Source organism: Sus scrofa, chromosome 4 (genome assembly GCF_054392235.1).
Source record: "Sus scrofa isolate SSC_HxYL_T2T_F1_AM1 chromosome 4, Sscrofa_HxYL_maternal_Yorkshire_Landrace_v2.0, whole genome shotgun sequence".
NCBI classification, from domain to species: Eukaryota; Metazoa; Chordata; class Mammalia; order Artiodactyla; family Suidae; genus Sus; species Sus scrofa.
Genome location: NC_139386.1, coordinates 73,928,957 through 73,955,825, shown reverse-complemented (window position 1 = coordinate 73,955,825; position 26,869 = coordinate 73,928,957). Strand labels below are relative to the sequence as shown.

Sequence of the window (26,869 nt, the reverse complement as noted above, 5' to 3'; positions counted from 1 at the left end):
GCCAGGGTTTTTCTACTGCCTCTCCTGTCTCCTGTCATAGACTCAATGTTCCAGGAGATCCAACTGCAACAGGATCCAGGTGCTATTAGATCCAATGACTATTCTGTCTCCTCCAAGAAAAAGCAAATTTGTTTCCATTACTGCCTGGCCAGCAGAGCCAGTTTACAGAGTGGTACCCATGCCGAGCATTTCTGCACTCATTGCAGAAAGCCCTTCTCACTCATTTTCACAAGAATTCTCAATTTTTGTACTTTCGTTTTCCATTTGATGTCCTGGATGACTCTTCTGTTTGAAAATGGAGGTTAAAGTGTTCAGCATTAATCAGTTTATCTGAGCATTTACAATGTGCCAGGCAGCCTGCTAATCATTTTACCTTATAACAGTAGTAACAGAAAACACCTGTGGCTAATCACATTGTCTTAGGTAAGTGGAAAGAGGAAGACTAGAGTGTCACCTACTATATCTGGTTAGCACCTGTGTTCTCTTCCTTTGATATCTGTATAGTATCTTATTTAGAACTCTTTATGGTATACACTTAATACATTTCGAATATATGTTTCTCTTGTGTTTTCCATTTCTGTTAAAAAGGGACCACCCTACTATAAAGTGGCCTGGTTGAAATAAAATCTAAGCACACCTTTTATTCCTCTTTTGCTTTTGTAACCCAATATCAGTATCATTATATTCAATCCAGTTCAACTTAATTTACCTCCAAAACATACCTTTATTCCCATCACTTCTCAGACAGGTGACTAGCTGACCTTCCATATCTGTTTCCCCCTCCTCTTCAGTAATAGTCCTTGATTTTTAACTGAGCATATGGCTGCCCATTATAAAGGCTGCTTTTCCAGACTTTCTCGTAGTTAGATGTGAGCATGTGACTAAATTCTTACCAGGAGGCTAAGTCTAAGGTATTACTTCAGGAAAGTGTCCTTAATAGGAATGGCCAGGCCTTTTGCCTCCTTCCCCTTTTCTGCTGATTAGAATGTAGACCCTACCTGGAACTCATGCAGCTGCCTGTGTACATAGACGTATATCCCCAATATTGCATTCAGTATTTGTTGTTTATATGAAATTCAAATTTGACTTGGCATCCTCTTTTTTTCTTTTTTCTTTTTTTCCAAATCTGATAGCTCCAGCTTAATTTCACCACAGGGGTTCATAAGGCAAATAGGTAAGGCAACTATAAAATTCTAGCTTCCCAAGAGCCCCCTTTGGAAATTAGCCATGAATTTATCTTTCAACACCAGCTACCTAGTGTTACTATCTTGTGTACCTTGGCTACACTAATTAGGCCAGAATCCGAAGTCAGATCAAAAATAGTCCTGAGTGGTCCTTAGACTTTGAGGTATCCAGATCTGAAAATGTGTTCAGTGTAGACAGCAACTAGTGTAGTCATCTTTCTTCAGAAAATACTGATTGTGAGACGCATGGAGAGGAATATACAAGCAAAAACCAAAGTGGAATCAGAGAGTCAAGGGAGAGGGTGATATATTGGTGGCTCTAAAGGAAGAGCCATGAAAATCCAGATAACAGGGCATACTCCAAAGCCCAGGTGACTCTCATCTACCAGGAAGTCTAAGCTTTTAGTGTCTCTCTCTGTCCTCATATAAGATGACAGCTTGAATTCTGGCCCTGCTTCCCTTAAGGCCTTCTCTTTTGAGTCTAAAGAGCATGTTTGGAAAGTCAGTAAAACTTGAATTTCTCTGTATTTCAACTTCTATTGTCCTACTTCTCCTGCTCTGACTCTGAAAATACTAATTCACTGAACGGAGACCTCCAAGTCCACCTGTTGTGTCAGTAATTTTTGTTAAGTACAACGCATATCTGTGGCACTGTACCTGGCCTGCTGGGGTTATAAAAGTGAAAGAGATAGCTCTCCCTCCAAAGAGCTGGACCAAAGAGGACTAAAAGGGTTGACATTGGAAAGGAGAAAGAAAAGAGACTAGTCAGCATGAGACCGTGGGGTGAGATGGAGGGATTTAAGATCATGTACCCATATGGCTACAATCCTGTAAGTTCCCAGGAAGCAAAGAATGTGCTGGGGGAAAGAGCAGATTGTAGGCTTCAGTTATTGAGAAACATTTGAGCACTGCTGTGGAAACTGTCAAAGAAGAATTCCATATTTTATTTGTTCTAATACTGGGAATTTCCTAAAAGCAGGTTGGAGTACTCAGTCGTGAAAGGCCCCATTAACCTTTGACATAAAATGTAGACTGGGTTTGAGTCATATCTTTAACTGAAAAGAATGGCTGCAGTTATTGTTTTTCTCTTTTTCATGAGCTATGTGTTAACTAACTTTGACTTCCTCTCCCATTCTTCTAGAGTGAAGACCACTTCTGGGCAAAATTGTAAAGCAGAGGAAGGGAAGAAAATGGAAGAAGCAAGAAGCAAGGATTGAGAAGAACTGCCATGTGCCAGGTACTGCTTTATGTTTTACACACACATTTTATCTTATCTTCACAATCAGATGTAGGCATTACTGTTTCCTTTTGATGTAAGGAAAACCAAGACTTGATGGGCTTCAGGGCACCCGGTGATTCATCAGCTTGAACATTCCACAGTGGAGTCTCCTCTCCTTTCACAGCTCTCCGTAGAGCTTTCTTTCACTGACCCCTTCCCTGATCTGTTCCATCATTCTGGCCTCCATTGTAGGAATCCTGTTTTTCCCTTGAGTGGCTCACAACCAGAGTGCCCTGTGGGAATGGTTGGGCCTCTGCTTTGTACTTGACCTGCCTCAGAGCTGCCTTGCTACGTTGGAGGCCAGTCTCCATTTTTCCATCTGAAAAATGACATAAAACTCTGGTCCCTATAGGTTTATGCAGATAAAATTATGAGCAGTCAATATGACACTCAAAATGCCTGGAGCATTCCCCATCCCCTGGTTTGTGTTTTTTTTTCTTGCATTTGAGCACCTTCTGCTTCATTGGCATAGAGTGTACTTAGAAATGAGTTTGTCAGACAAGCTCAGCCCAGCTAAGGTGTTAGCTTGTTGATAGATTACTTCTGCCCAGTTAAAATGTAAAACATACATTTCTTGTTTTCTTAAGGTGGCTATTCTGGTTGCAGCTGAGATGGCAATGGTGGTCTATATATTCTGAGACCTGAGACTGCTATTAGTTTTTGTTTAATTGGCACATATTAAACAGTGAGGCACCTTAGATGCTGGACCTTAAACCATCTGAACCTTAAACCACAAATGCTTTTGCTTATTCTCTCTTTAAAATTTAAACAGTTGCACTTATTTTCCCTTTACTCTCCCTTTCTCCTAAAATATACAGCCGATGTATACTGTGACCCTAGCACTCAGCTTACATATATAGACATGGCAGGCAAGGATGCTTCTTAAATAAAATGCTGTTGAATGAACAGATAACCACAATAGTGCTGTTACATTTAAATCTTTTTTTTATAAGGTAAAATTTTAGGTGAGACCTGAATATAATTATTTTGAAGCAGCTTTAAAAATGGTGGTGCAGATGACTTTGATTATCTCCAAGAGGAAGGAAAAGATTCAAGAGTTTTGTCATTTCTTGTTTAATAGTCTTGGCATTGCTTATACATGCTTGAGTTGTGAATACACGGGGTTATAACACACAATCCGGTGCTAAACCTTAGTTTCATTCTCTTGGTCTGACCCTACTTTCCATGCCAAGATTTGAGGCTCTCCATCTCTGTTACTGATTCCCTGGCTTTTTGCACTTTTCGTTTCCTGATTAGCGTTTTAACCCAGATTTCTGAGGACAGAACTCACAAAGATCCTTACCCCTAACGCTCCTCCCCACAAACTCAGCCCCCCAGCTGTGTCCGTTCACTAAGAAAAAGTTTTAGACAGTCAGGAACTTTGGGGGAGAAGATTTGTGGGTAGTGGGCCAAGATGATTCTTGTAGAAGCAACAAAATCCCTGGTCCCTGAAATAAAATCTACCTATACCACCTCTCCCACCAGGTTCTGCTGTTTCTACCAGGTTCAGGAGGGGTCCTGGGAAACAGAGTCAGAGACAGACCAGCACAGAACTTTATTAGGATGGAGTCTCAGGATCAGCACCAGGGGTTGACAAGTACAGGAAACAGACAGACAGAGGGAGAAGTTGGGTTGGGGTACACTCTCCACCAGAGGCTCAGCCCATGAAGATATCGAAACCCCAAACAGCCTTTCAGCGCTGCCCCAGATGGGGTGGAGGTTGAAGCCTTCAGAGCTCAATATCAACATGTCATTGCTTTTGGGCTGCCCTCAGGATGATGGAAGGCTAGAGGGTGACCTTGGAAAGGAGTTCCCTTTAGCTGAAGGCAATTCCTGAAGCAGCTGGTGACACTTCCAGAAGCTGGGAGCATAGATCCTCCCATCCTGACAGAATCTGAGCCACACAGCACAGTAGCCACTAAATACACAGTATCCACTGCAGTGCCTTGGAAATATGTCAGGGTGGAGAGCACATAGATGGTGATGATTCCTGCATCCATTCATTTTGGAGTGGTCCTCTCTCTCACTAGCACAACCAAAGTAACACTAGCCTCTCAGCTTCTGAGATGATACAGCAGCCATGTTTATGAAATGACTCTAATGTTAAAGAAAGAAACTTTAGACTACAGTAGTACCCCCTTATCTGTGAGGCTACCTTCCAAGACCCCTCCAGGAGATGCCAAAAATGGTGGAGAGTACCAAGCCTTCCATAGGTTTTTTTTCTATACATCCATACCTATGATAAGGTTAATTTATAAAGTATGTACAGTAAGAGATTAATAACAATAAATAATATATAAATTATAACAATATACTGTAATAAAAGTTATATGAATATGGTTTCTCTCACTCTCAAAAATAATCCTATTTAAATGCTTTCTCAAAAATGATCAAATTAATGCTTTTCCATCCTAAGCCATCACCATAGCTTTTGCAGTTTGAGGTAGGACAGCAAAACGAGCACCAATTTCTTTTTTCTTCTGCACAATTTCGCGGATTAAATATTCCTTCTTACCAGAGGTCCTAGCAACCTCAGCATATGTTTTTTTTTTCCCTTTCTTCATTAAGTCAAGAACTCTCTCCCTTTCACCCTGAGGAGTGAGACAGTCCCATTTATAGATATATCATGTCTTTTCTCCACCTCTTATCCCCACCACTATAGTGATTCTTGATCTGGAAAGGGGCAAGGGCGAGTCAGCTTTTCCTGTCTTTGGGTGGTCCAGAAAATCAAAACCCCCTTCTCTTTTCCCATCTCTCCTTGTTTTTGTTTATTCTCTATCAGTTCTGAACAACCTGGACATCTATTCCTAATGTAAATTCTCACTGCCATTTCTCAGAAGGACATTTAGCCCTTTAGCGTTTACATGACCCACATGCCAAGAAAAACAATGCGATGTTTTAAGGAACTTTCTGTGCTCACACAGATCTTAAGGCATAGATTAGAATTTCTCCTTGCATACTTTCCTCTGCATTTCTGCATCAGGAAATTGAACATAATTATTTTGTAATTAGAAGTCTGAAAATGAACCAGCATAGTTCTTTTGAATTAATAAAGGCATTTCCTAACATTATCTCATCCGGCCGCTTGACAGTCTAGTCCACTGAATGTTATTATCTTCACTTTACACACACATGTGGAAACTTGCCTGACATCAAGCTCTTTGTCTATTTCACCAGTGTACACATAATGCTTGGCAGAGTGTGTGGCACTTATTAGATTCCCATTAAATATTTGTTGAATTAATGGAAATTATAATATTAATGTTCAGATATGAAATTGATAACTGAAAGATGATACCGGAATCTGGGTTCTTGTTCACAGTCGAAGAATGAACTCTGCGAACACACAGCAGCAATCAAGCAAAGCCTTTATTGAAGGAAAGCAGATAGCTCCCAGGGCTGCTGGGAGGATGAAGAAGAGCCCTCTTTCTCTATTGTCCTATAGGGGTTTTTATTCCTTAAAGTTGCGGGGGCGGGGGGTACCATCATGGGGTCCAGAGAAATGTGGTCTTTTCCCACTGGCCTTGCTCAGTTGCCTATATCAGTCCTTGTCCAATAGGGTCCTAGGGGTGGAAATGTCCTGTAAGTCTCATAGTTTCTTTGCAAGTCTCATGGTTTCTTTGCCCTTTCTTCCCGTTAATTGAGTCACAGGGGATTAGGGATTAATGTCCATCTGAGTGTACGTACACTCCCTATAGTAAACAAGACCTGTGGGGATGTTACTCCCTGGAGCCCTTAAGCCACAAATGTTAATGGCCATATCAAAGAATGCATCAAAGCCCATGCTTCCTATGCTGGCTACCTGAGTTAATATTCTGCCTCAAAGTGAAATGGATATTTACTGAGTACCCACTTGCTGATCACTAAGCTCAATATTTTCATCTACATTTTACCTATTCTCATGAGTTTGACCATGTTCAGGAAGCAGATAGTGCAAGCAGATGGAATCTCAGGTATTCATCTGAGTATTAGTGGTACTTTCTCTGTGTTGTAGGGTTGCCTCACTATACTTAATGTGTTTCTAGATCACTTCAAGGTAATGTAGTATAGATATGCTCTATGTATAATGCGTATCATCCTACCTTGCAACTTAACTCTTTTCTAAAAGATATTTCCAGATCTTGAGTCAATATTCATATAATATTGAAGCTTTAATTTGAGGGGACACTGAATATAGAACTAAGTTCAAGGGAGCAAAGGATAAGCTTAGTTCGTTATTTCTGAGAAATAAAAAGAACAGGAGTTACCATTGTGGCTCAGCGGTAATGAACCCAACTAGTATCCATGAGGACGTGGGTTCAGTTCCCTGGTTTCGCTCAGGGAGTTGAGGATCCATGTTGCTGTGAACTGCAGTATAGGTCACAGACTTGGTTCAGATCTGGTGTTGCTGTGGCTGTGGTTGTGGCTGGCAACCACAGCTCTGATTGGACCCCTAGCTTGGGAACTTCCATATGTTGCAGGTGTGGCGCTAAAAAAAAAAAAAAAAAAAGGAACAAATAGTAGAAGCCCTTAGGGATAGATGGTGGAACTAATCTTATAGAGGTTATTTTGTTTTATTTTATTTTATTTTTTAAAAATATAGGAGTTCCCGTCTTGGTGCAGCAGAAACGAATCCGACTAGGAACATGAGGTTGTGGGTTCGATCCCTAGCCTCACTCAGTGGGTTGAGGATCTGGCATTGCCATGAGCTGTGGTGTAGGTCACAGATGCGGCTCAGATCTGGCATTGCTTTGGCTGTGGTGTAGCTGGCAGCTGTAGCTCAGATTAGACCCCTAGCCTGGGAACCTCCATATGCTGTGGGTGTGGCCCTAAAAAAGACAAAAGACAAAAAAAAAAAAAAGAAAAGAAAGAAAGAAAAAGGAAAAAGAAAAAATCTAGAGTGGAAGGTTTGAAGACAGGGCAAGAGTCACATGCCAAGATAACAGGATTGAATGGCAACAGTTTCTCTTAAGGCTTAGTTGGGTATTTGTTTTAGAAAGAAGACATCTCAACGGTTTCTATCAGGAGCCTCATTTTGACAGTTTCGTTGTGTTTACTGTAAGGATTTATCAATCTTAGAGAATGTAAGAGAGGGAAGGACAAGGAATGGTCTTTCCACCATTGCACTTGGATAAGAAGTATTGAGCTACACGAAATACATAAGCTTTATAATAGGATAAAGAGTTTATAAGAATGTAATAACCTATAATAATGGAAAAGAATCTAAAAAGTATTATATATATATGTATATATAACTGAATCACTTTGCTATCCACTTGAAACTAACACAATTAAAAAAATCTGGAGTTCCCATCATGGCTCAGTGGAAACAAATCTGACTAGCATCCATGAGGACACAGGTTCAATCCCTGGCCTCGCTCAGTGGGTTAGGGATCTGGTGTTGCCATGACCTGTGGTGTAGGTCACAGATGCAGCTTGGATCTGTCGTTGCTGTGGCTGTGATGTAGGCCAGCTGCTACAGTTCTGATTCAACCCCTAGCCTGGGAATGTCCATATGCCGTGGGTGTGGCCATAAAAATACAAAAAAAAAAAAAAATCAGAACATAAGGGATCCAGTCAAATCTGTAATCACAGGCAAAATCAATGTGCATTAATGATTTATTTAAGAAATGTATTAGACTAGCATTTGGATTAATAAAATGAGAATTTTGACTGATAAATGATAAATGCATATTTGATAATATTTTTAAAGTGCTTATAGGAGAGATAAGGGCTAATTTTTGAATTAGTAGCTATTCCTTTTTTCCATATCTCTACCTCTCTCTCCTTTCTCACTTCCTTTAGAACTGGAAAAAGAGCCTTAGAAAATGAAGACCGTTAAAAGAGTGAAAAAGAACAATTTTGCAAAAACTTCTGTAAATTACTGTTAGCACAAAGCAGTATCATCGGCCATCTTTTCTGACCACAGTGTTATGAAACTAGAAATCACGTACAAGAAGAAAACTGAAGGTAGAGATTAAACAACAAGCCACTGAACAATCAATGGGTAATCAAAATTAAAGGAAAAATTAAAAAGATAGCTAGAGACAAATTAAAGCATAAATGCAACATACCGGAGTTCCCGTTGTGGCACAGTGGTTAACGAATCCGACTAGGAACCATGAGGTTGCGGGTTCGGTCCCTGCCCTTGCTCAGTGGGTTAAGGATCTGGCGTTGCCGTGAGCTGTGGTGTAGGTTGCAGACGCGGCTCGGATCCCGCGTTGCTGTGGCTCTGGCGTAGGCCGGTGGCTACAGCTCCGATTCAACCCCTGGCCTGGGAACCTCCATATGCCGCGGGAGCGGCCCAAGAAATAACAACAACAACAACAAAAGACAAAAAAAAAAAAAAAAAAAATGCAACATACCAAAATCTATGGGATATAGCAGAAGTGGTTCTAAAGGGAAGTTCATAGCAATACAATCCTACCTCAAGAAATAAGAAAAATCTCAAACAACTTAACTTTGCACCTTAAAAAATAGGGGGAAAAAAAGAACAAACAAGGTTCAAAATTAGTAAAAGAAACTGAAAATCAGAGAAGAAATGTATGAAATAAAGATTAAAAAGACAAAAAATCAGGGAAACTAAGAGCTAGTTCTTTGAAAAGATGAACAAAATTGACAAATCTTTAGCTAGAGTCACCAGTGAAATAAATGAGAGGACTCAAATAAAAATTAGAAATGAAATGAGATGTTATAGCTGCTACCATAGAAATACAAAGCATCATAAGAGACACACCAACAAATTGACAACCTAAAGGAAATATTTAAATTCTTAGAAAAAGACAACCTACCAAGACTGAATCATGAAGAAATAGAAAATCTGAACAGATGGATTACTAGTAAGGAAGTTGAATCAATAATCAAAAACCTCCCAATCAATAAAAGTCCAGGACCAGATAGCTTCACTGGTGAATCCTACTAAACGTTTAAAGAAGAATTAATGCCAATCCTTTCCAAACTTTTCCAAAAAATACGATGGAGGAAACAGTTCCAAACTTGTTTTTTGAGGCCAGTAATACCCTGATACCAAAACCAGACAAGAATGCCACAAGAAAAAGAAAATTACAGGCCAATATCCCTGAGAACACAGATGCAAAAATCACCAACAAAATATTGGCAAGCTGAAATGAACAATACATTGAAAGGATTATACACCAAGATCAAATGGGATATATATCAGGAGTGCAAGAATGGCTTGATACCTGCAGATCAATGAGTATGATAAATGCCATTATCAAAATGAAGGAAAAAAATCATATAGTCACCTTAATAATGCAGAAAAAACATTTTTCCTGGAAGAGAGCATTAGTGGTAAGCTCCTTGACATCTGTCTTAATGATGATTTTTTGAATCTGATACCAAAGCAAAGACAACAAGAGCAGAAAGAAATGTGAGGCCTGATAGCAAAGCAAACTCTACCCAGTAGTCTGTGGTAACCTATATAGGAAAAGAATCTGCAAAAGAATGGCTATGTTTATGTGTATAATCAAATCACTTTGTTGTACAGCAGAAGTTATCACAACATTATACATCAGCTGTACTTTAATAACACTTTGAAAATGAAAAAAAAAAAGCTCTGCAGTGCAAAGTAAACCATCAACAGAATGAAAAGTCAAACTACTAACTGAATGGAAAATATATTTGCAGGAGTTGCTGTTGTGGCTCAGCGGTAACAAACCCGAGTAGTATCCATGAGGACACAGGTCTGACCTCTGGCTTTGTTCAGTGGGTTAAGGATCAGGCATTGTTGTAAGTTGTGATGTAGATTGCAGACTCCACTCGACTTGGATCCTGTGTTCCACAGCACAGTGGCTGTGCTGTAGGCTGGCAGATGCAGCTTCAATTTGACCTCTAGCCTGGGAACTTCCTTATGCCACAAGTGTGGCCCTAAAAAAGCAAAAAAAAAAAAAAAAATGCAAATCATATTACTGATAAGGAGTTGATGTCCAACATACATAAAGAACCCATACTTTAGTAGCCAAAAAAATTTAACTGGTTAAAAAATGGGCAGAAAATTCAGATAGATGTTTTTCCAAAGAAGACACACAGGCATATGAAAAAATGTTCAGTATCACTAATCATCAGAGAAATGTAAATCAAAACCACAATGAGATATCATCTTATACCTGTTAGTTTGGCTATTATAAAAAAGATAAGATATAGCAAGTGTTGGGCAGTGCATGGAGAAAAAAGCACCCTTATTCACTGTTAATGGGATTGTAAACTGATGTAGACACTGCATGGAAGTTCCTCAAAAATACTAAAAATAGGGAGGTCCCATTGTGGCGCAGCGGAAATGAATCTGACTAGGAACCATGAGGTTGTGGGTTCGACCCCTGGCCTTGCTCAGTGAGTTAAGGATCCAGCATTGCCATGAGTTGTGGTGTAGGTTGAAGATGTGGCTTGGATCCCGAGTTGCTGTGGCCTGTGGCATAGGCTGGCAGCTGTATCTCTAATTCACCTCCTAGCATGGGAACCTCCATATGCCAGGGGTGCAACCCTAAAAAGAAGAACAAAAAACAAAAAACAAAAAAACCACCACGAACAAACTAAAAAATAGAATTGCAATTCTACAATTCTGCTCCTGGGTATTTATCTGAAGAAAATGAAAACACTAACTTGAAAAGATATATGCACCTTCACGTTCATTGCAGCTTTATTTACAATAGCCAAGATGTATGTCCATGAACTCATTGGTTGAGAATAAGAAGAGCTGAGGAAAGAGGCTCTTTATTAAAATCTGCTGAGGCTGCTCTTTGGAAAGCACTCACATGGAACACAAATCTTTTTGGTTACAACCATTGGGAGAGGTTTATCTGCATACCTCTTCTCTAGATCTCCTTGTCAACAATCTTCCAGTGTTTTTTTCCTCTAAAGAACCTAATCATACAACTAAATTCTCATCTGATACCCATAAATCAATGTAGATCACTATTTCTGGTCATTGCCCTTTTGAGGCAGAACAAACCACCAGCCACCTCACCTAAAGTTCTGCCCCTTTGGAGGACTTGCTTTCACAGCCATTTTTCAGGGCTGCCTCTGAAATGGGCTGTAGTGTTATAGCTCTTTACTTTTGGATGGTGCCGCTTGTATCACGCATCACTCCGTATAGTAGTCTGAGGTTGGTTTTTTTTTTTTCCTTTTTAACTCATCAGATCACAGAAAATAGTTGTGAGTTGAGAAAGTAGGTCATGTAGCTGAAATATGAGAATTGGTCATAGAAATCACTTGTGATTTTCTTGAGCCTGATATACAGGAGTTCCACTGGATGATAGATTGCTGGTGTCTACAACCAACTTTATGGCTTGGTGAGTCAGACCTAGTTTGTGATGGGCAGCTCAGCTTGCGTGGTATTTGGGTGGCCACAGTCAAGTGTTTTGTCTCCATGAGGTATTGGATGCAAACCAGAAGTTGTCTTTCAAAAGGAGAATAGTTATATGAAGAAGATTGTGGCTTTGCACTAAAATCTTAAAGGTTTTTCTTTGATTAATCTTCAGAGACCTGCCAGTGGCTCCGTCCTGTTTCTCTATCATCCGTAGACACTTCAGACACATCATACTTGCTGGGTCAAATGAAGAAAGAAGTAGAATCACTTACTTAACAGCCTGAACATGTTCAGAACTTATTCATGCCATGGACTCTACTCAGCACTGGAAGCCTTCTGGGTTACTCTGTAAATAGATTGAAGTATCAGACCCCTGAGGCATATATTGCCTTAAAAACCCAGAAAGGTCACTAGGTATTGTGCCTCTTTCTTGAAGTAGGTGGAGTCAGATGAAGCAACTTGTTTTTCTTGACTCTTGATCACCAGACCCCCAAAAATTTCCATCAAGATGGCATACATATATCTAAAGGGATATCTAGGAAAGTTGAATTTCCTCTTCACAAGGTCAAATCAGTGTGATAACATCAGTGTAGTAGAACAGTGTGTTATCTTGTGAATGACAAAACAATGAAGATCTCTTTTGACTGGACCGTGATTATGACAAGGGCTAAAGGCTTGCTGTAGGTAGGTAGGACAGCAGCCCTTCTAGGTAAAAGGAAATTACATTTCCGGGATTAATAGCTGTAGTGTGTTGATGTGCTTCAGCAAGTGGAACAGCAGCTGCGATTCAAATCATCACCTTACTAAGCTTATAATACACTATTGTCATTCTTTAAGATTTGCCTGTCATGCAGCAGGTAATGGACCCATGATTGTTCTGTAGCGGCTTGGGTTGCTGCTATGGCATGGGTTTGATCCTTGGCCTGTACTTACATGTGCCCAAGGTGCAACACACTCACATACATACACACACACAATCACACACACACAAATGGAAGATTTCCCTGCCTTCTGCACAGTCCATATAGACAAATTAAATGAAGATGTAGTAGGAATTACCACTCCTGCATTCTTCATGTTCTTTTTTTTAATTACTCAATGAATTTTACTATATTTATAGTTGTACAGTGATCATCACAACCAAATTTTATAGCATTTTCATCCCAAAACCTCAGTGCATCCCCCCACCCCATCTTTATGTTCTTTATGAGGCATTAATATCTGCTAATATCCCTCTGTAAATGTGGCATTCTTTTTGATTTACCCTTTGTAGATGCAGTTCTAAAGACTTCAGTTTACCCTTTCCTACCATAATAGCCCTCAGTCGGATTCGTTAACCACTGCGCCATGACGAAAAGTCCCTGATTTTCTGTTTTCAATTTCATAGCTTTCCTCTGCTTATTTTGGATTTAATTTGCTGTTCTTTTTCTAGTTTCCTAAGGTGGAAGTTTAGATGATTTATTTTAGATCTTTCTTTTTTTTTTGAAGATATGCATTCAGTACTATAAATTTCCCTCTAAACGTGGCTTTTGCTGCATCCCAAAATTTTGATAGTTGTATTTTTTGTGTTTACTTCAAAGTATTTTAAAATTTTTATTTAGATTTCTCCTTTGACCTATGTGTTATTTAAAAGTGAGTTGTTTAATTTCCAAATATTCGGGGAGTTTCTAGCTGTCTTTCTGCGATTGATTTCTAGTTTAATTCCATCATGATCTGAAAGCTGAAATTGTAACATTTATATATATTTTTAAATTAGGGGAGTTCCTGTCATGGCGCAATGGTTAATGAATCCAACTAGGAACCATGAGGTTGCAGTCGATCCCTGTCCTTGCTCAGTGGGTTAACGATCCGGCGTTGCTGTGAGCTGTGGTGTAGGTTGCAGATGCGGCTCGGATCCTGAGTTGCTGTGGCTGTGGTGTAGGCTGGTGGCTACAGCTCCAATTCGACCCCTAGCCTGGGAACCTCCATATGCCGTGGGAGTGGCCCAAGAAATGGCAAAAAGACAATAAATAAATAAATAAATAAATAATTCATTAGGATATATTTTATGGTCCAGAATGTGGTCTGTCTTGGTAAGTGTTCCATGAGCTTGGGAAGAATGTATATTCTGCTGTTGCTGAATGAAGTAGTCTATGGATGTCCATATTATCCACTTAACTGACAGTGTTTTTTGTTTTTTTCTTAACTTTTTTTATTACTCAAATGAATTTATCACATCTGTAGTTGTGTAATGATCATAACAATCCAATTTCACAGGATTTCCATTCCACAGCCCAAGCACATCTCCCCACCCCCCAAACTGTCTCCTCCAGAGACCATAATTTTTCAATGTCTGTGAGTCAGCAAAGAAGTTCAGTCTGTCCTTTTTTCAGATTCCACGTGTAAGTGAAAGTATTTGATGTTAGTGTCTCATTGTATGGCTGACTTCTCTCAGCATGATTATTTCTAGGTCGATGAATGTTGCTAAAAATTCCGGTATTTCATTCCTTTTAATGGCTGAGTAATATTCCATTGTGTATATGTACCACATCTTCTTGATCCACTCCTCTGTTGATGGACATTTAGGTTGTTTCCATGTCTTGGCTATCGAAAAGAGTGCTGCAGTGAATATTGGAGTACATGTATCTTTGCGAGTCATGGTTTTCTCTGGACAGATGCCCAGGAGTGGGATTGCTGGATCAAATGGTAGTTCTATTTTTAGTTTTCTGAGGAATCTCCATACTGTCTTCCACAGTGGTTGTACCAACTTATAATCCCACCAACAGTGTACTATGGTTCCTTTTTCTCCACACCCTCTCCAGCACTTATTTGTAGACTTTTTGATGATGGCCATTCTGGCTGGTGTAAGGTGGTATCTCATAGTGGTTTTGATTTGCATTTCTCTAATAATGAGTGATGTTGAACATCTTTTCATGTGTTTTTTGGCCATCTGTATGTCTTCTTTGGAGAACTGTCTGTTTAGATCTTCTGCCCAATTTTTGATGGGGTTGTTTGTTTTTTGGTATGGAGCTGCGGAAGTTGTTTATAAATTTTGGAAATTAATCCCTCTGACAGTGTTTTTGAGTTCAGCTATATTCTTTCTTTCTGTTGCATCTTTCTAGATCTGAGAGAGGATGTTGAAGTATCCAACTATAACAGTGGATTCATCTATTTCTGCTTGCAGTTCCATCAGGTTTTGCCTCATGTATTTTGATGCTCTGTTGTTAGGTGCATACATTTTCAGGATTATAACGTCTTCTTTTAGAATTGGCCCCTTAATCATTATGAAATACCCCTCTTTATCCCTGATAACTTCTCTTACTCTGAAGTTCACTCTATTAGAAATTATTTTAGCTACTACCACTTTATTGTTTTTTTTTTTTATTTTTTTTGGCCAAGCCCAAGGCATGTGGCGGTTCCTGGTCTAGGGATCAAACCTGTGCTCCAGCAGTGACCCAAGACACTGAAGTGACAATGCTAGATCCTTAACCCACTGCACCACAAGGGAACTCTCCCATTTTCCTTTGGTTAATATTAGCATGATTACTGTTTTCTATTTGCTGTCCTTGTTCTTTGTTACTGTTTTGTTCTCTACTCTTTTTCTGCCTTTTGAGGTTTTCATTGAGCATTTTATATGATTTTCCATTTTCTCTCCTCTTAGCATATCCATTATGCTTCTTTCTTTTACGTTGCTTAGTAGTTTCCTTAGAACCTGCAATAGAAATTTACAGCTAATTCAAGTTCACGTTCAAGTAACACTATGCCACCTCACAAGTAGTGCAGGTACATTATAATAATAAAATAATTCTGATTCTTCCTCCTGTCACTTGGGAGGACATCCTCATGGGTCATATACCGTAGCTGAACTTCTGGAGCCATCTGGATTTGAGAAGAAACGAGTGTTAGAAACAGTGGGAGATGATGAGAGTAGATCTTAAGGAGGATCAACAATGCCTTGAAAGCAAGATCTGTTACTGTTACTTCAGACCAAAGGTGACTAATCGCAGAAAATGGTAGAAATCATGCTTTGATTGTCAAAGAAAACTGCAGAATTTGGGTCTTCAGAGTCCTTAGCTTTATTGGGCACACAGTGTATGCCCTCCCAAATTTCAGAATCTCACTCTTTTCTAATTAATTCCATAAGAGACCTTGAGGAGTTATGAATTAAATTTGCATTGCAGTTCAGCCACCCTCAGGATTAAATTTTGGATTTGGTTTTTAGACATTTCAATTTTATGACTACACAAGGTAAAAGTCACCTTTAGGGCCATTATATATTTTTGATTCCTTACCAGAACCTCAAGTTAGGAATTTAAAGTCCTAATCTCATTTTTTCTCCTCCATGTTGTATAGCACATTTAGACACAACCACATCAATCCATGGTAGTTTTACTTTTATTTCCTCTAAATTGTTCTCTAGCAGCAACCACTTGGACATGCAAGGTCTTTCCAGGTGGCTGTAGGTGATACAGTAAGTGGTGTTTTTCTACTACATGCTAGGGACTGCCATTACCCCATTTGCCCCTGGCAACAGGATCATGATTGTCTTTAAGCCTAGCCAGATCACAGAACCCATTCCAGATTCCTAGGACTAAGATTCTGTTACTCTGGAATTAATTTAGGTAACAGTAATTGTGTTAGTCAAGGAGCAGAGCTATCGTGCATATTGTGAGAATAAGAGATTTATTATACAAATTAAACTTTGCACAATTTTGATAGGAGCTAGTGAAGTGAAGGCACAGGAGGGAAATTTGGAGGACCCGAGAGAGAAGCACTGAGGACAAGCACTGGTGGACATTTGCAGAGAAATTATGAAGCCAAACACATCTGCCACAGTGGACTAAGGGAAGTTCACCAAGAGGTGTATGGAAGCTGGGATCTCTGTATAGCTCTTCCCTTCCAGTCTACAGTCAGGCAGCTGTGGTGATCTTGGGGCCCCTGTGGATCAGCCAGCTGACAGCTGGAGAGATGAACTGGACTGTAAGTGAAGTGAGGAAAATCTGGGGAAGTGTAGGTACACTGTGAAATTTAGAAGATCAGAGAACAGGCTCTCTTGGTTTCATCATTTATTATTGTGAATTTGGGAACATTAATTTTTGTGTTCTTCCATTCTTCTAGTTGTAAAACATAGAGGAAATATTTATGTTTAGGGATTTCTTACATACCCATAATATTTTTTTAAAAAACACATTATCTTTTTGCCAGTTTTTAAATTAACAGTGCAATGTTTTCATCATAAGTTAAAATGGTTTCCAAAGATGTGACTTTTGGCATATTTTAATTATTGACATTTGATATAAGCATCATGTTATTATTCTTTTCAATCTGTCTATTCAATGTAATTTAAATGCGGTAGTGACTTTATGCCCACCATCATCAATTTTAAAAATCCATGAATAAGCCCTTCTTTAACAACCAGAAATTTTGCATTGTCCCATTTTCTCCTTGAACTCATATTTCCATTCCATTTCTCCTAAAGAATTTTATCCTAACATAATATATTTTTATGCTTGAAGGTCTTTTACTGATCACATTTTATGTCTTTCTGCTATAAAATTATGTATATAAATTGAAATTAATTTTTTTGTATTCTCTGTGACCAGAGGACCTAAAGTGTTATTTTTCCTTCATCTGGATTAAGGTGTTATTATGATTATTTTTGACTTGTTATTAATCAAAGATAGTTAAATATATTACAGAAATTGATAGATAAGCCTAAAAAAGTAAAGTTTAATTAGAAATGCACATTTTTGGGAGATCCCATTGAGGCTCAGCAGATTAAGGACCTGACGTTTTTCTCTGTGAGGTTGCTGGTTCGATCCCTGGCCTCGCTCAGTGAGTTAAAGATCTGGAGTTGCTGCAACCTGTGGTCGCAGATGTGGTGGCTCGGATCTGGTGTTGCGGTGGCTGTGGCATAGGCCCAAAACTGCAGCTCCGATTTGACCCCAGCAGAGAAATTTCCATATGCTATAGGTGCACCCGTAAAAAAAAGTCATGCACATTTTAATATGTATAATAACATATGAATGTATATGCATATATAACTGTCTCCTCTGACAGTGAGAAACCTGGATCCCATCATCCTTAGAATGCTTACTTATCTGATCAATCCCCACCTGTATGTAAACAACATCCCCCCATCTCTGCCACATTCCCACTTAGCCCTGACACCTCTCACGTGGTCCCTCTACAGATGCCTTCTGCACTATGCCCAGACCCTCAGTGCTGGCCTCACACTCCTATTTCCCCTCTTTGTGTTGTTTTGCTCCACCCTAACTGCTGGTGTTTGGACTAAGGCATTCTGAAAGGAAACCAGTTAAGGAGGGGAAAAGGACCTGGCATTTTCACAAATCTTAACTCTTTAATCTGAAATAGACATTGAACACAGATTGGACACAGGTCTTCTCTGGGTTTCTATGAGAAATAACCTACACTGCCCTTCACTAGTTATTACAGACACATTTTTGGTTGCTTTCTTCTCAGAATCTGCCTCAGCATCAGCAATTTCTTTGACAGGCCTTAGGGAGGTAGAAGAAGATTGGTCTTTAAAAGACAATTGTCATCCTCCTTTAATCCAACTCTACAAATATCTGTGATTTCAGAATATTCCAACATGGGCAAAATACCCCATTTCTAATGCCCCAGTTTGCTTAGAACAGAAAAGCATATTAGAAAGCAAAAAGCAAAAGCCTTATTAAAAGTTTATGTTGATTTAGGAGTTCCCGTCATGGCTCAGTGGTTAACGAATCCAACTAGGAACCATGAGGTTGTGGGTTCGATCCCCGGCATTGCTCAGTGGGTAAAGGATCCAGCGTTGCTGTGAGCTGTGGTGTAGGTCAGAGACGAGGCTCAGATCCCGAGTTGCTGTGGCTGTGGTGTAGGCCAGCAGCTACAGCTGATTCAACCCCTAGCCTGGGAACCTCCATATGCTGCAAGTGCGGCCCTAGAAAATACAAAAAAAAAAAAAAGTTTATGTTGATTTGGTTAAAGAAAGTCTCAGACCCTTTTCTGTAAGAGCAGGAATGGGTGAAATGCCACCCTTTCTTTTGTAATATGAGGAAAGTTTGATTATGAGAAGGGGAGGTGGAAAAAATAAATCAAATTGATGTCTTGACCATGGGCCTGTTCTCAGGCAAATCAGTTTTAGCAACAAGTAGAAAGTGAGAATATGAAAATGGATTTTCTTAAGTCTTTCACTGCCTACAAATTTCTTGAAAAGATTTCATGGATACTCAGAGGCGTATCTACCCAATTTGGTAATTGTTGGCCTATGTGTTTGTCTTAGTCAATCTGAGTTGCTATAACAGAGTGGGTACGTAAACAACAGAAATTTATTTCTCATAGTTCTTTTTTTAAAAAAATTTAAATTATAGTTGATTTACAATGTTCTGTCCATTTCTGCTGTACAGCAAGGTGACCCAGCCACATATATATACGCATTCTTTTTCTCCTACTATCTTACATCATGGTCTATCCCAGGAGATTAGATCTAGTTCCTTGTGCTATACAGCAGGACCTCACTGCTTATCCAACCTAGATGGAATGGTTTGCATCTACTAATTATTTCTCATAGTTCTTGAGGGCGAGAGTTTGAGACCAGGGTTCCAGCATGGTCAGACTATGGTGAGAGCCCTCTTTTGGACTGTAGACTGACAAATTCTTGTTGTATCCGCATATAGTAGAAAAATGCTCTTTGGCTTATTATAGGGGCACTAAACCCTTTCATGAAGCCTGCATTCTCATAACCTAATTATCTCTCAAAAGCCCCACAATCCAAATACCATCATATTGGGGGTTAGACTTTAACATATTGATTTTGTGAGGGGGGGCCCAAATGTTCAATCCATAACATGCTTGAAAAAAAATGAGAAGTAACAATACATTTTAGTGAATTGATGGCTGTGACAAAAAAACAAAGTAATTCATGCAGATAATCACATGCATAGGTGAAAATGAAAAGAAGTACGCTAAAATGTTATTCATCAATAAGAATAAGAATTATACTTTACTTCTATTAGATAGAACATGTAATGGACAATACAGAAGTCATTTAAAAAATTTTTGTCAACATTTTTTACCTTTTAAAATCCAGTGTTCATATTAACACAACTCATTTCTGTTACATAATTTTAGCTCTAAATCAACTATTTAGATTTAAAATGTTAAATCATAAAGGTAGGAAGTATTTTTAGGAGTTGGGGCAAACTTATTCACCACTGTTTTTTCATCATTCAGCAAATAGTTAACCGCCTACCAAGAGCCCAGTGCAGCGTCAAAACACAGGGGATGGAACAGTGAGTGAAATTCCGTGTGGTCCCTGCAACCGTGGAGGTACAGGCTAGAACCCTTTGATGGAAAACAAAAACAGCCATAACTTTAGCAGGAAAATAAGATCCACTTGGAGAACACAGATTAATTTGCCAGAATAAATGGCCGACTGTAGAGTGTCTCTGGGACTTTCAACTTCCAGAGCCTGAGAACCCTCTTTCTGAGATGATTTCATCATCCTGTCACAGACACCTTCTGCATCCATGGGTCCCTGCTCTTATTGAAGTCCCTCAGGGGATGAATATGGTTGATGTAGCTTGAAATTTGTTTCTACCTCTGGGAATAGTTGTGTGACTGTAATTGGTAATTTCACCATAATCATAAAGAAGGAAGCTCTCTAAAGGTTTAAAAAAAAAAATTAGGAAGGAAGGGTTTTTACTGGAGGAAGAAGAGTATGTTCGGGGTAGGAGTATCCTCTCCAGTTTCAACCATCAGCCAAAATCTGAATGTGGTTCATCTCCTTATCTAAAAATCAGCTCATTAGCTTCCACTAGTTGACATGTTTAAACTGAATCAGCACCTGCAATGTGGTCCTCTCTCCTCTCATCCTCTCTTCTCCTGTTCTCTCATCTTTCTCTCTCTTTATATGCAGACAATATTGCCCAGCTTTACTTGAGAAAGATCTTTAATCATCTCTATGTAACATTTATTTAAAAATCAAAGATGTAACATTTTAAATATAATAACTAAAATAGAACTGTAATGATTCCAGCTTTGTATGAACTCTTTTTCATGTATACATTCATCTGCTCTATGATTCACATAGAATGCTTCTCTCGTTGTGAAGCACATCACACAGAGAAGCAGCTCCATCACCAATCAGTGCCTGCAATTTGTAGCATCTCCCCTTGTGGCCTGTTCATGTTGAGGGCAAAAGAAACGCTCCATGGGAACTGTAGAGGTTTACAAGGGGAAGGCTGGGCCAAGGCGAGAGACCCAGCGTATAAATCACTGGTTTCCTTACTTCATTCTATGTGTATACACTCTTAACCTTGATGTCATTGACAGATTTTTTGCTGTGTTTTTTCCCTATTAATAACCATTTCAGTAGATCTTGAGGCTCATTAATTGACCTCAGTGTGGAAGCTTTGGCACTGATCTTTTATTTTCAATGTTTATCAGTAATGACAAATTTCAGACATTGAAGTGTATTATAGTCCTTGGTTCCAGGCTTATATTTAAAACCATTGTTTGTTTTCTCTGTCCCTGGAATCTTACTATGCACGGCAGGTCTCTCCTGAGTGGCAGCCAAATTTCCCTCAGGCTGGGCTTTTAACTACCCGTGGCAAGTCAGTCCGGACTTGCAGTCACTTGGGCATCCAGTCATGCTTGGGTTTCGGCTACTCGAGAAGATTCCTGTCCCTGGGTGGTCAGCCATCCCCCACACGGTGCCTCAGTCTTGGATGTCCTAGACACAGCATGCCTCTTCTGATTGTGTCCTCAAGAGGTTTTCCTTTCCAGACAACCTTTAGACTCACTTAGAATTCTCTCTCTTTTTTTTTTTTTTCAGGCTTTTGAGGATGTGAACCTAAGATTTGCTAATTTTTGAGCTTGCCTTTTGTCTGGTATAATTTCTTATGACGGTAGCCAAAAAAATATTGAAATTAATCGTATTAGAAAATTAATGAACATTTGGAGCCCTCTTCATTTGAAACACAAAGCATTTTTTTCCAAAATATGTACAGTGTAAATAGTTGAAAGCATTAAAATTATGCTCCCTCAATGCCCATATCGTGCATAGTGCATAGTTTATGTTTTAAATCAGATTGTTCCAAATGTACTCTCAAAGTTTGGTGAAAAATATATTTGTTTTCATAGCATATGGTTTAAAAGAGTTAAACACAAGGCCCCTTTATTTATAGAAATTAGCATCTCACTGATGACACATAAGACAAAACTTTCCAGTTCTTGCTGCGCTCCATGGGTTCTCTGTGCACCAGAACTGATCACATATTGCTGAATATTTCTTTGTAAAGCCCACCTCTCTCCCCAACTCTCTACCACCCAACATTCCCAGAGGATGGAGCCTAGGGTAGCTATAGGATTAGAGCATAATTATTATTGTGGTTATAGGGACAAAGGAGTCCTTGGAAATGATTCTGCTTTAAGCGCAGAGCACAATTGAGGGGATGCTTGATTACTATGGGAAAGGAGTGTGAAAGTGAGACGTGTCAAGGAAATTGCCTGGGTTTTCTGGATTTTACCCTAATTTTTTGGTTAAGGCTTTGAAAAAAAAAAAATCCTTCTTAAAGAATGTTTTGCTTTTCTCCTTCATTCTTGTGAAATTCTGCAGTTCTGTCAATTAAAGGAAAAAAAAAGGTGAACATGACATGTAACAGTTATCTGCAAATCACTGGTTCTCAGAGTGCTGTATTCATGTACTTTAGTTGATCTGAGTTGCTATTGTAAAGAATTAATGATAGGATGTCAGTGACCGTACTTAAACTTTCAAGATGAATTAACAAAGTAAGTCCTGTTCAGTGTGACTGAGGCTCTCTTGGTTTCTCAGGAAGGTATTTCTTTGGTCCTGTGTATGCCTTCACCTTGTCCCTTTCATCTTTTGTTTGAGGCTTGAGAAATTTTACCTGGATTTTGTTAAGAGAAAAATGCTTGACAGGAGCTTACCAATGCCTTTTGTGAGTGGGGTGGCCCCCATTACCTGTGATCTGGGAGAGGCCAGCCAGGGGGCCAGCCACAACAGTAGCTTTAGTAACTTTCACGGTTTTAGGCCACAGTGTGGAAACTTTCCTTGCTGGAAGCTCCTGTGGTGACTTAGGGGGAATGAATCAGACCAGTAACCATGAGGTTTGATCCCTGGCCTTGCTCAGTAGGTTAAGGATCCAGCATTGCTGTGAGCTGTGGTGTAGGTTGAAGACGTGGCTTGGCTTGGATCTGGTGTTGCTGTGGTTGTGGCATGGACTGGCAGCTACCGCTCCGATTCAACCCCCAGCCTGGGAACTTCCATATGCCGCAAATGCGGCCCTTTAAAAAAAAAAAAAGAAAAAGAAAAAGAAAAGAAAAGAAACTTTCCTTGCTGAAAGTAAGAATACACTTAATCATCAAATCCAGTGCTTATCACTAGATAATAGAATTCCTATTATTTTCTTTTTTATACATTTTTGTGCTTTTTTTTTTTTGGATGCTCAATCTTTATTTAACATGCTTCATTTACATTTGGATTTCATAAAAATGACAGTTGAAAAAGTGGATTCACATATCCAAGATGTTCTAAGCATACTTAAAAACTTTGCAATAACTGAACCGAGCATTCGTTTTTATATTTAAATTTAAATTAATTATATTTTTTGCATTTTTTCAAATATCCTCAATGAGCTTGAATTTCTATTTCTTTTTTCTTTTGTCAGATTCAGACTAGTCAGATTCATTTCCCCTGAGCCACGATGGGAACTCCCTAAAACCACTGAATTTTTGACATTTGAATTTTACCTCAGTGAAAGTATTACTTAAAAATACCTGGAGTTCCTGTTATGGCTCAGGGGGTTAAGAACCTGACTAGTATCCATGATGATGCAGATGCAATCCCTGGCCTTGCTCAGTGGGTTAAGGATCTGGTATTGCCATGAGTTGCAGCATAAGTTGCAGATGTGACTTGGATCCTGCATTACCATGGCTGTGGTGTAGGCCTCAGCTGCAGCTCCAGTTTGACCCTGAGCCTGGGAACTTCCATATGCCACAGGGGTGGCCCTAAAAAGGAAAAAAAAAAAAAAAAACCCTTCCCTTCTCCCCCAGTTGCAAACGACACAAACAATCATTTAAGTTTAGGGGAATAAATCAATTAATAGCAGAGTTCAGGAAAGAAGACAATTTGAACATCTGATTGGAGGACGGATGAAAAGAAAATCCTCAAAGGTGCAAAGTTGAAATAACTAGAAACAGGATGACTGACACTAGACCTGCCTAGAAAACCCTCGTCTCTACAGGGCCCTGGCTAGTGACCTGCCTAGAAAACCCTCGTCTCTACAGGGCCCTGGCTAGTGGAGAAGTTTTGTGGTAAACTTTGGGAGGGGGTTCTCCCTCTGAATGGGGGAAGGGAGGGATGATGCCGCTTAGCTGCAAATTATTATCACCACGTGAGAGTGTGGGTTCATTTTTGTTGCAATTTTAAAAACTATTTATTTGTTTTTTATTAAAGTATAGTTGTTATACTGTTGTGTCAATTTCTGCTATACAGCAAAGTGACCCAGTCATATAAATATATATATATATATATGTATTCATTCTTTTTCTTATATTACCTTCCATCATGATCTATCTCAAGAGATTGGATACAGTTCCCTGTGCTGTACAGTAGGACCTCATTGCTTATCCATTCTAAATGTAATATGTTGCAGATTTTTAAAATTGCCTTCTAGAGTTTTATGTCTTATCTTATTTTTGAATGTTGGCAGTCAATTAAGAAATGAAACAAATTTAAAGATTACAAGTCCAAAAACCCTCATTTGGGGATTCTGGAAAGGTCACGTGGGTATTTCTTACCCCAAGGCTAAGCACCTGGACTAGTTGAGAAATTCTTAGGATGATTTGAAGAGCAAAAGACCATTTCACAATTTCCATCTGAACATCCAATTGTCCCAGCACCCTTTACTGAATAAACCTACCTTCCTCCCTAATCTTCTAGGCAACTCTGCCGCTATCAAAGTTCCCATATATGCAGGGGGTCCTTTTCCGACATTCATTTCTATTTCAGTGCTAATTTGTCTATCCCCTAACCATTATCAAGTGTACTAATTCCTAGCTGCAGAATGCATGCTGTTAACTGGTAGATGAGCAGTCTTTTCTTTCAGAAGTAAACAGAAGAAAGGGTGGGGGAAAAAACTGTAACTGCAATGTATACATCTAAGGATGACCTGACCCCCTTGCTGTAGAGTGGGAAAATAAAAAAATAAAAAAAAAAAAAAGAAGTAAACTGGCAATCTTAACACTTGATTTTCCCCAGTGTGTGTGTGTACATGTGCATGTGTCATGTGCGTGTAGGCATGTGTATACATATGTGTGTATACTGGTGTCAGGTGGCTGTCATTTCCCCCACAACCACACCTTCCTCCCTCTGTCCATGCTCTAGACACTGCCTGCAGAATCACACTGTCAGGTAGAAGCTTTTCTCAGCCCACACTGACTCTAGTACCTTGTTCTGGCCACAAGCTTCATTTAGCCTGGGCTTTGCCATTCTGTGTCCAGCTTTATCTTTAACTTCTATCTTATCCCTTAATGCCTTATATAGTATTGTTATTACTCTGGTTGGATACTTCATTTGTTTTGTTTAATCCTGTATATTAGACATAATTGTTTTGTGCTAGCATTGTTTATTTGGATTTACATGCATGTTTATCATTCTATGTTTTCCATTATTTCTTATGCCTTAGACCATCCTCCTAGCATGGTAATTCTTCTGGAAGTAGGTTCTTTTGTGGTCTTTAAAGCAGGTTTCTTGGTGGCAAAATGCCTAAGTTTTGTACATCTCCAGCTTCTTAAAAACTGTCCCCTTGGAGTTCCCATTGTGGCCCAGTGGGTTAAGGACCTGATGTAGTCTCTATGAGGATGTGTTTTTGATCCCTGGCCTTGCCCAGTGAGTCAAGGACCCCGCATTGCTGCAAGCTGTGGCATAGGTTGCAGATCCATCACAGATCCAGTGTTGCTGTGGCTCTGGCGTAGGCCTGCAGCTACAGACCCCTAGCCTGGGAACTTCCATATGCCACAGGCATGGCCATAAAAAGAAAAAAAAAGAAAAAGAAATGTACCCTCATGCACCTATTATCTTATTTTTGCTAAGTACACACTAGTTTGACAATAGTTTTCTTATAGTGGTTTACAGGTGTATTCTGCTGTCTTCTAATTTCCATTGCCTTTTTGAAATGTTGAGGTGGTCTCATTATTACAGTTTTTAGAGAGTTGGTCTTGGCCCTGAATGTACTGGCTGAAACAATGATAGATCTTTTCATGCTTTAATTTCAAAATCAAGAAAATGTTTAATACCATTCATGTAAATATAATGTTTTAGATGTCTTAGCTCAAATAATTTTTTTGCCTCCACCTACCCATATGAGTAAAACTGAAGCTCATGAAAGTGTTTCTTGTTCATCTTGGACGTTTTTCCCTTCTGTTACAATATCTGTATTTCTTTGGGGGTACTCATGCTTGAAAAACAAGGCATGAACCACAACCCAAATTAGGGCATTCCACTTGTACATTTGTAATGCCTTTAAGGCATTACATATGTTAATCAAGAAACTGCATTTTAGTCTATTCTATCATTGTCTCTATGCAAGATCTTTGGCGGATACTGAAATGGCCAGTGGGTCTAGGCAGGATGGGAAGGCATTTGAGCCAGAATAAAGGATGTTAGGAGATTAGGTCCCTTGTAAAGAAGGACAGGTTCAAAAGAAACAAGGGTCAGGGAAGTGATGAGAAAGAAGTAGTAAACAGAGAAAGCATTAAAAATAAGTTGAGCTCTCAAAGGTTAAGTAGACTGAGTGATGTCTTCAGGTCACAGGTGTGCCAAAGTAGAGGGCAAGTTGTGTGGAAGAGTAAGAGTATGGAGTTCCCATCATGGCACAGCGGAAACAAATCTGACTAGGAACCATGAGGTTGTGGGTTCGATCCCTGGCCTCGCTCAGTGGGTTCAGGATCCAGCGTTGCCATGAGCTGTGGTGTAGGTCGTAGATGCGGTTCAGATCTGGCATTGCTGTGGCTCTGGCATAGGCCAGTGGCAACAGCTCCAATTAGACCCCTAGCCTGGGAACCTCCATTTGCCGCTGGTGCGGTGGACCAAAAAAA

At 39.4% G+C, this 26,869-nt stretch overlaps 1 long non-coding RNA gene across 1 annotated transcript in view; it reads left to right on the top strand.

The window, feature by feature from the left end:
- LOC102167557 (uncharacterized) overlaps positions 1-26,869 on the top strand; it is a 289,014-nt gene that overhangs the window by 1,468 nt on the left and 260,677 nt on the right. Inside the window, exons 2-4 of the long non-coding RNA XR_014843731.1 lie at positions 2,326-2,421; positions 8,248-9,753; positions 14,869-14,974. This is a non-coding gene — a long non-coding RNA (uncharacterized LOC102167557). The remainder of the gene's footprint in view (positions 1-2,325; positions 2,422-8,247; positions 9,754-14,868; positions 14,975-26,869) is intronic.